Source organism: Bos indicus x Bos taurus, chromosome 8, assembly GCF_003369695.1.
Source record: "Bos indicus x Bos taurus breed Angus x Brahman F1 hybrid chromosome 8, Bos_hybrid_MaternalHap_v2.0, whole genome shotgun sequence".
Lineage (NCBI taxonomy): Eukaryota > Metazoa > Chordata > Mammalia > Artiodactyla > Bovidae > Bos > Bos indicus x Bos taurus.
The window spans coordinates 110897239-110906937 of NC_040083.1; the positions used below are offsets into that span (position 1 = coordinate 110897239).

The 9699-nt window shown below is 53.2% G+C and overlaps 2 long non-coding RNA genes across 2 annotated transcripts in view; one reads left to right on the plus strand and one right to left on the minus strand.

The window, feature by feature from the left end:
* LOC113897746 overlaps positions 1 to 2590 on the plus strand; it is a 79198-nt gene extending 76608 nt beyond the window's left edge. The window contains exon 5 of the long non-coding RNA XR_003512421.1: positions 2146 to 2590. This is a non-coding gene — a long non-coding RNA (uncharacterized LOC113897746). The remainder of the gene's footprint in view (positions 1 to 2145) is intronic.
* A 4008-nt stretch (positions 2591 to 6598) lies between these two features.
* LOC113897910 lies at positions 6599 to 9633 on the minus strand. Its single transcript, XR_003512451.1, has 3 exons — positions 9266 to 9633; positions 7903 to 8093; positions 6599 to 6805 (listed from the first exon to the last, which is right to left on the minus strand). It is a non-coding gene; the product is annotated as an uncharacterized LOC113897910 (long non-coding RNA).
* Positions 9634 to 9699: the final 66 nt, after the last annotated feature.

Consider the following 9699-nt stretch of genomic DNA (forward strand, 5'->3'; position numbering starts at 1 on the left):
GGTCCTTCCAGTAACACTCCTGCTGGGAAATGTTAAGGTTTATAAGCACCGATGTTGATTCAATTCTGTCCACTTAGCATGAGTTAAGAGCCAGGGTGATCCTGGGAAAATTAGTTAGGGGAGAAGAGAAGAAAGTGGGGGGGGAGGAGGAGGAGGAGGAGACGCCTCCAGGACCCACGGCCTCGGACCCAAACCAGCGAGGCCCCTGGAGCGGCCGGCAGTGGAGACTCCCCGTGAGCCGCAGGTCCCGTCCTAGGGTGAGAGGTGGAGCTCACTCTGACGGTAGGTTTATTTAGCCTGATACAGAAACACGGTCATGTGAACATGAAGTCAGTGCAGAAATTACTGACCGGCAGCTGCTTTACACCCCGTTCTCCCGACAAGTCTTGGACCCCGATGGGTTTCTTGCTCATGGCCCCTCGGTCGGGAGAAGTCTCGTCCATGTGCTTGGAGACCACGCGGGTCCAGCCCAGGCGACAGAGTCATGGCCCTCTCGGGACGCGAAGCCCCGGAGACTCGTGACGCGTTAGATGAAACCCAGGCGCTGCTTCTGAGCTGAGCCACCTTTTTCTTGAACAAAATCCTTTTTCCTGAACCTGTAATATTGGCTCTCTTTGAACTGGATCACAGATCTTCCTAGAAACGTGAGAGGCTGCCTCTTTCCCTAGTCACAGGACGACTCAGTCAGGCCTGTGTCTGAGCAGCCGAGGTGACTGCTCGTCCCTGGGAGTCTGAGCAGATCCTCTCGAGACTGGCCTCCGACGTGCCTCTGAGGTCCCTCTCAGCTCTCTTCTGCTTCTTCACAGCATCTCTCAGTAAAGGGGTTCGGTTTATGTATCTTTCCTCTTCACTGATTTAATTAGTGCCTGCTGTCTCCCCCAGGGCCAGTGATGGACAAGTCTGTGGGTTCAGTGGCTTTTGTCTCCCAGGCCTGCCTTGCCGCAGGACCAGATCCCCAGGCCTTCTCACCCTTGGGAATTTCATTTACCTGCCTTTTTTCCTAAGAAAGCCAGTAAGTCCCACATGACTTTGTCTCTTCCTGATGCCAACAGCGTGAAGCTCTTGGGTTAAAAAGCCTCGCTGAAATAATGGCACTATATCCTAAATTCCAACAGTACTGGCTCTGATCAAAGAACTTAGAGCTCAAGTAAGATCAGCCAAACTTCCATCTTCTTGGCGGGGGAGCTCCGTGCAGGCAAAGGCAGACAAGTTCTGACGGCAGAAGGCCTAACCTCAACGCTGAAGGGCCTTCGGACACTTCCCTTTGAAAGGAGACGACAAATACACACGACAGAGGAGCTGGGGACTCTGCTGATCGCCCGCCTCCCTGCGGGCTCTAAGTCTCACCCACCCTCGACAAATACCCTCAAACTGAATCCAACAATACGTTAAAAAGATCACACACCACAATCAAGTGGGGTTTGTCTCAGGGATGCAAGGATTTTTCAATATCCGAACATCAGTCAATGTGATACAATACACCACATTAGTAAATTAAAGAATAAAAACCATATCATCATCTCAATAGATGCAGAAAAAGCTTCTGACAACATTCAATACCCATTTACTATTTAGAAAAAAAAAAACTCTCCAGAAAGAGCGCAGAGAGGGAGCATACCTCAACATAACAAAGCTCATATATACGACAAGCCCACAGCTAACAGCGCACCTAAAGCAGAAAGCATTATTGCTAAGATCAGGAACAAGTCAACGGTGCCTGTTCTCACCACTTTTATTCAAAATAGTTTTGGAAGTCCTAGCCACAGCAATCGGAGAAGAAAAGACATAAAAGAAATCCAACTTGGAAAAGAAGTAAAACTGTCCCTGTTTGCAGATGACATGATACCATACAGAGAAAGTCCTAAAGACGCCACCAGAAAATCACTAGATCTCAGCAATGAATCCAGCAAAGTTGCGAAATACAACATGAACACACAGAAATCTGGGCACTTTCTCTTTTAATTGCATGACTCTAACCTAGAAGGAGGAGGTCTCCGCCAGTAACACTGCAGACGTAGTTGTCCTGAGCTGTATTTAAGGACAGTCTTATATTTCAGAAATACAATATTGAGAAGAACTCAGATAATAGCTTCTGGCATTTCCGGTTCTTTATGTAATAAGCTAACCATTCTGCTCCTCTCCCAGGTCACAAGTGAGCAGCACTCGCCGTGAACACAGCAAACCTCACTCCCTGGTGGTGGGACCGAGTCAGACGGTGTAAAACTGTGTCTGAATCCCTCACTACAGTCAGCGTCTCCCAGCAGGAACACAGCTCTGAACGTTATCCACAGGAGGAACGAAAGGGCCTTGACCTTGTGTAATGACTAAACTATTATTACTTGGGCTCGTTTGACTGTCTGCCTTTGCTCCTGCATGTTCTCAGTTCTCTGATTAAACTTACTCTTCAGCTGGAGTTTTTCCACAGACGACAGGCAGGCTGGGGACACGGGGTGGGAGCAAGGGCCATGGGGTCCTGCTCCACCTCACATCAAACCAGGACGGCAAGCAAAGTACTGGGAACACTGATCAGGGTTTCATTTCAGAACAATTCATCAACTAGGGAATCAGTCCGTGTGTGTGTGTGTGTGTGTGCGCGCGCGCACACGTGCACGCATGCTCAGTCACTCAGTGTGTCTGACTCTTTGTGACCCCATGGACTGTAGCCCGCCAGGCTCCTCTGTCCATGGGATTCTTCAGGCAAGAATGCTGGAGTGGGGGTGCCATTTCCTTCTCCAGGGGTCTTCCCGACCCAGGGATCAAGCCCACTTCTCTTTAGTTTCTGATATTGGCAAGCGGATTCTTTTACCACTAGTGCCTCCTGGGAAGCCCCACCAGCCTTTACCTCCATCAAAAACTTCTTCTCTGATTCTCCAGGTCTCTTCCATCAGATCAGGATCCCACTAACAGAAGGTCGGGAAAGTTGCCCCCAGGTTGGGAGTTTCTCAGGATTCTCCCAGAAAGTCACCTCCTCTTTGTAACCCCGTGTCCTCTCGGTGCCTTGAGAAGTAGCCCGGGAAGGGATGGTTTCCATCCCTGACACGCACCACGGTAGTGAAGTCGCCAGGAGGAGGGGACTGCGGCCCAGATTTCGGTGGACACGAGGCACCTGCAGGCTCCTCCTCCACAGCATCTTCGAGAAGGTGTGAGCGCAGGACAGACTCAGCCATCGTGTAGACGGCCAGAGCCAGCGCGCTTGGAGCTCTGCCCTGAGCCTGCACATTTCCCACCACCCTTAGGCTGTCAGGCCCAAAAACGTGCTCAGCTGACCTTGAATAACAAGGACTGAATGGCATGGATCCACTCACACGTGGACATTATAGCGCATCCATACGGGTCTGCACCACCAGGGAAGCCGCTGTTAGAACCCACGGATGCAGAAGCTCAGATACTTAGGACCAGCCAGTGACCATGTCATACTTGGTTTTCCCCACAATTCCTTCATTGTTCAGTGGCCAGTTATCAGTCATATTTGTTGTGTGTCCCATCCAACAGAATAATTAGTCTTTGAAGACAAAAAAAAAATACGCTTTCTTATTTGGGTCTGATTCCCCCAAACCTGGCCCAAGCCCAGCACTTGGGAATATTTAATGAACCCAGGTGTGTGATGAATGGGGGAATGACTGAGCCTTGCACTTAGGAATCCACAGGACATTAAAGCCTTTTTAAAAAAGCCCGGGTCTGATGAGCTGTTTCAAGCAGACTCAAGTATATGGTGAGACGGAGTCCACCCGACTGCAGTTCCCACCCTAAGCTGTGCCATCCCCAGACTCACCTTCCAGAGATCTCATCCCCAGATCACCTTCCAGAGACCTCATCCCCAGATCACCTTCCAGGGACGTCATCCCCAGATCACCTTCCAGGGACCTCATCCCCAGATCACCTTCCAGGGACCTCATCCCCAGACTTACCTTCCAGGGACCTCATCCCCAGATCACCTTCCAGGGACCTCATCCCCAAATCACCTTCCAGAGATCTTATCCCCAGATTACCTTCCAGAGATCTCATCTCCAGGGCTCAGGGTACCCACTCCTCTGTCACCAGCATGGGGAAGAAGGTGGTTAGGTCCCAGACATGTTCTGAGCTTTTGCAGCAATTGGAAAAGCAAGTTAGAGGTATCTCTAAGTGAGCTGAGGAATGTTTCCCAGGCTGAAAGTGGGGTTAAAACTGACAGGAATATAGCTCTTCGTGTTGAAGCAACTGAGAAAAACACATGGAAAAGAAGCAAAACAATATAAAATATAGCTGGGACTCGCAAATGATAAGCAGTTTATTTTCCTGTCACACCACATTGGATCGCAGAGAAGGGTGATGTCATTATTTTATTATTACAGCTACTGGGACTTAGCCATCTGAGGCCTGGCTGGGGTATCTGGATTTCAGACCATTTGTTTTCTGCTTTTATCACTAATCATCCCTCCAGCCAAACACTGGAGCTACAGAAATGCAGAGATCCCAAGCTCCCAGCAGTTGTGAGCGTGGAAGACTTACTGTGAAGCAGCGTGTTTGCGTGTGCGTCCTGTGGGCCAAAGATGGTGGAAATACACATCGGTGGGCAGCACTAGCGTTACAAAAGCTGCCAGGTGTCATCCCCTACACACATCCTCCCGGTGGACGAGACAGCAGGAGGTGGTGAGGACCAGGGAAGGGGCTTCGGGTCAGACTCCCCGGGTCCTAGATGCCGGCCTGCGGTGAGTAACACACCAGCGCCCAGCCTGCTTCCTGAGTTGCGAAACGCTCCCTGCACCGTCCCTCCCTCCTCATCCCCCTGGTACCCCCTTTCTGACAGGGGTGCTGAGACGCACACAGTTACACCGTGCCTCACTCCCTAGTGGCTGACCCAGCCACTCGGCCTCCCTGACCCTGGGCGTCCAGCCACCGACGTCCAAAAACGGCACGGATCTCTCACCTCAGAAGAGCGTGGCCTTCGGCAGCTGCCGTGATGCCACGGTGCCCAGCGTGGCAGCCACCGGCCACATGAATCTCTCACCTCAGAAGAGCGTGGCCTTCGGCAGCTGCCGTGGCGCTGCGGTGCCCAGCGTGGCAGCCACCGGCCACATGAATCTCTCACCTCAGAAGAGCGTGGCCTTCGGCAGCTGCCGTGACGCCGCGGTGCCCAGCGTGGCAGCCACCGGCCACATGAATCTCTCACCTCAGAAGAGTGTGGCCTTCGGCAGCTGCCGTGACGCCGCGGTGCCCAGCGTGGCAGCCACCGGCCACATGTCACCACTGGGCTCCTGAAACACGGCTCCTCCAAACCGAGATGCACGGTAAACAAACCGCACGCTGGACTTGGAGTGAAGCGTCCCCCTCGTATCTTACACTGGCTGACACGGAAAAGAGAGCGCCCTGGTCTAGGCAGCTGAACATGACACGTACTGTTACAATCAACTGTGTACCTGCTTCGTTTTACTTCCTTTAATGCGGCTGCTGGAAGACGTGGAATTGCACACGTGGCTCCCGTCCGCGGCTCCCACGTTCTCCTTCTCTTGTTCTAACTCCCTGCCCGGCCCAGCTCTGGGTGGTGTGGGAGTCGCTCTGGTTCAGCTGCTGTGAGACAGCAGGCCTGGAGGAAGGGGTGGCCTGTCCAGAGCAGCCGGACTCTCGGCTTCAGTCTTAGTGCCATCTTCACATATCAGTAAGATCTCAGGGGACTTCCCTGCTGGCTCGGTGGTAAAGAATCTGCCTGCCAATGCAGCAGATGGGGGTTTGATCCCTGGTCCAGGAAGATCCCACATGCCGCAAAGCAACGAAGCCCGTGGGCCTCAACAGACTGTAAAACTAGGAGTTGTTTCCGGTCATCAGAGCCCAGGAGTGGGGTTTAGGGGGCAGGAGGAGTTGATGGGGGCCAGGTGGAGATGATGACGAGGTGAGAGTCCAGGAAGGTAGAAATAGATACAGAGCGGGTGCAGTGGGCCAGGCCGGGGGCCACCGAGCCAGGAGAAAGGGCTGAGTGGGGCCACAGCCAAGGCCGGGCCCCAGCAAGGCAGGACAGGCACGCGGTGCCCACAGCCCAGGCCACGATTATGCCAGTAGGTAACGCAGGCACCAAATCCATTTCCTAGAAACCAAACTGCATGCCCAGGACTTTGATAATCTGCAAAGGGAAGCCCCCTCCACACCCACTTAACTCAAGCTCTCGAATTCACTTGGCCACTGGTGTAACTACTTCAAAACCTAGACACGTGCCTGGTTATTCAAGTCCAAGTCCCCATAAAACAGTTCTCCTTTTGTCTTATATTCTGGCATTCTTTAATTCTGAAGTGTGAGTAAATGGGCCATTTCTAGCATAAACATTAATATCCCATTACGTTCTTCAGTAGCCATCCTGTGAGCAGCCTCAGCTGCGCCCAGGCAGCCGCCACCGACTCTGAGAAACCCTAGTTCAGACCCAAGACCTCAGAGGGGCTGTGCCCGCGCTCAGACCAGCAGGACCAGAGGAGGGGGCGCCAGCGGAGGAGGCGGGTCCTCAGATTTGAGAGCAGTTCCTTCTGGCCCGGAGGTGAAAGGACCAGCCTGTTCTGTTCTCACCCGCTGCTGCTGCTGCCGCTAAGTCGCTTCAGTCGTGTCCGACTCTGTGCGACCCCATGGACTGCAGCCCACCGGCTCCTCTGTCCATGGCGTTCTCCAGGCAAGAATCCTGGAGGGCGTTGCCACTTCCTTCTCCTGTTCCCACCTGAGCAGGGTCCATTTTCAGCGTCTGTGTGAGCCGGGTCAACCTCCCCAACAGGGAGGGACCTGTACGCACGCACGAGGAGACCACAGCCCCTAACAGGGCGGCCAGCACATCCGGGAGCTCTCCTTTATCCTACAACACAAAGCGTATCTGTATGTTTAAATGCATCTATATCTGTATATAAAGGAGGATTCGGGGCCCTTGAGTGTTTAGGAGCATTACTTTCTCTTCTTTTCTTTAAGAAACTTCCTTATACTCAAGTACAGTGTGATGACAGTTTCAGTTGGACAGCAAACGGGAGAGACATTACTTTCATGACCCACGTGTGACCGTGTTTTTCTCCGTCTAGAATCCAAAAGCATGCCTACAAAGCACGGTGTGGGAACCCCTACTGGCCTCCTCGGCTGTCAGGGTTCCTGGAATCGCGTCGCAGATTGCAACGTGGCCGCCTGCACGGCCCCCCAGGGTCCCTTCCCGCTGCTTCCGGCAACACCGCGGCCAAGACAGGGACGTGCGGGCCTCCCTGTGTTCCCAGCTTGTCGGAACACGCAGCTCAGCGGGGGCCCGTTTGAACCCCATCCCCGGACGGCCCGTGTGGACTCGGCACTCCCTGAGCCCTCCGAGGCCACGCTCCAGAGGACAGACGGGGCTGGACGGCGGCCGGGCTTCGGCGAGTCCGGGAGGAGCACGGCGGACCCTCCCGGAACCGCGTTTATTCCGCGCCGCCTTCGTCTCACTCGCACCTGTGCCTTTGTTAACACAGACTTACTAACCAGCTAGAAGACCTCGGAGACAAAAGATCGTCCTCATTCTTCAATGAGGAAATGCTGGCTCACAGCCGGCTGAAGGAGCACGCAGTGTTCAGGACAGGCCTCCCCAAGACATGCCCTCGGGCCGGAGTGTTATTCTGAACTTAAGGCAGGCAAGACCCTGCAGGTTCCAGACAAATTCCCATGCCCCTCCCTTAATTACCTAACAGAATTTAAACTGTGGGTTTTCCCCAGAGACGTGACTGCTGGAGTCCAGTTCTGTGCGAGGGACCCCGCCTGTGTGCCAGGGCCGGCATCTAACCACCCAGCGCCTGCCCTTCCCTGCACTGTCCAGGAAACGGCCCTCCTGACCCTGGAGGGTCAGGGTCAGGCCCGTCCCATTCCTGAGCTCAGGACGCTGTGTGAACCCCATTTTCCCTTTCTGCCTCTGACCCCCTTGACTATGTGAGGTTTCCATACCTACAGATTAAATTAGATTTTCTCCCATCCATCGCCCTGTGCCTTGGGCGGTCACCTGCAGTCTTCCTTCACCGCAGCCTCAGCGTCTTCCCCGCAGGTACTGCCACGAGGATTGCACTCAATGGCCTCAGAAAGACCAGACAAGGAGTCTGTCCCCTGCCTGAGTCCGGTGACCAGGAGCTTGGGGGAATCTGCCAGAGAGAATGGAGATTCTTGCATTATGAGCTACATAGAGTTGAAATGGGTCATTGGGAAAGGCCCTGATGCTGGGGAAAACTGAAGGTAAAAGGAGAGGGGCAGCAGAGGATGAGATGGTTGGATGGCATCACTGACTCGATGGACATGAATTTAAGCAAACTCCGGGAGATAGTGGAGGACAGGGAAGCCTGACATGCTGCAGTCCATGGGGTCGCGAAGAGTTGGACATGACTTAGGGACTGAAAAACAGTTGAATGTAGCCTCTGCCTGCATGACTCTGACCCCATGAAAATTCAAAACATGAGCCAGACAGCATTCTGGATTGCTCTCAGCACACTAGATTTCGTTTCTGGCTGGCTAAGGTCACTCCTTTGGGCATGAGCAGCTCAACACATCCCCTCACTAGAAATGCAGTGAGTCCTCAAGGGAAAGAAGAGAAGGGGCAGATAGACATAAGTGACCTGCTTCAGACCATGGCCTGCAAGTTATGGGGGTACATTTTTTCAGAATACTTTCCATTAGTAAATCTAGGCACGTGTACAGAACAGCTCAAAGCATAGGTTTATTTGTAGACTTCCACCTTTGACTTTCTGATCCGACATTTCTAAAGGTCTAGCATGATGAACTGGGCTTACCAGGTGGCGCTAGTGGTAAAGACGCCGCCTGCCAGTGCAGGAGACATAAAGACATGGGTTCCATCCCTGGGTCGGGAAGATCCCCAGGAGGAGGAAAATGGCAACCACTCCAGTATTCTTGCCTGGAGAATCCCATGGGCAGAGGAGCCTGGCGGGCTACAGTCCATGGGGCCACAAAGAGTCGGACACAACTGAGCGACTGAACAGAGAACGATTAACTTTGTGGGCTGTGATATTTGACAGTGACCAGTAACAAAGTGCTGGTTAGCCACCACCAGGGAATCTTGCTGGCTTCCTGCTTGCTGCTGCGGACTACAACGTCCGCTGAACACTGCATGAAGCTTGCTGCCACAATGAAGCCTCAGAGTTATCGATACTTTAATAAGCCAGGAGGCTCATAATTCCAAATCCCACCTGGGACAGTGTGGGGAGCTGTTCTTGTGAGTTACTTCCTCTGGCAATACTCCTAACCCTGCTTCTGTAGTCAGTGCATGAAGGTAGAGAAGCTTAAACAGAATGGCAGCATTTACCGTCTCCTGCTGTTCAGTCTTGATGCAAATTCATGCAGCAATCGGTGTCTGGAAACTTCCTCCAGAGACGTGAGCCAGCTCCTCCTCCTGTCTGTCAATTTATTATTTGTGTTGACAACTCACACCGCTGGTATCAAATGGCAGATTGGACGTCAGAATTAGCAATCTTGGGCCCTAAACGATAGGGAAAAAGTCGTCTAATATTGAGTGAACTCACGTGAACCCCAAGAGTACGGGGGGAGATGGACCAACCTGGAATCCGCACCAAGAACAAACCCACGGGAAACCAGCAGCTCAGAGCGCGTGGGGGAGCAGTCCCACCGGGTCTGGCTCGCCTTGCGGCCGCTTCCCTCCCACCCTTCCCACCGGAGAAGCCGGTCCACACCTGCCCTGGGTCCTCTAACTCCTCAAAGAGCACGCCTGAGTGACAGCTG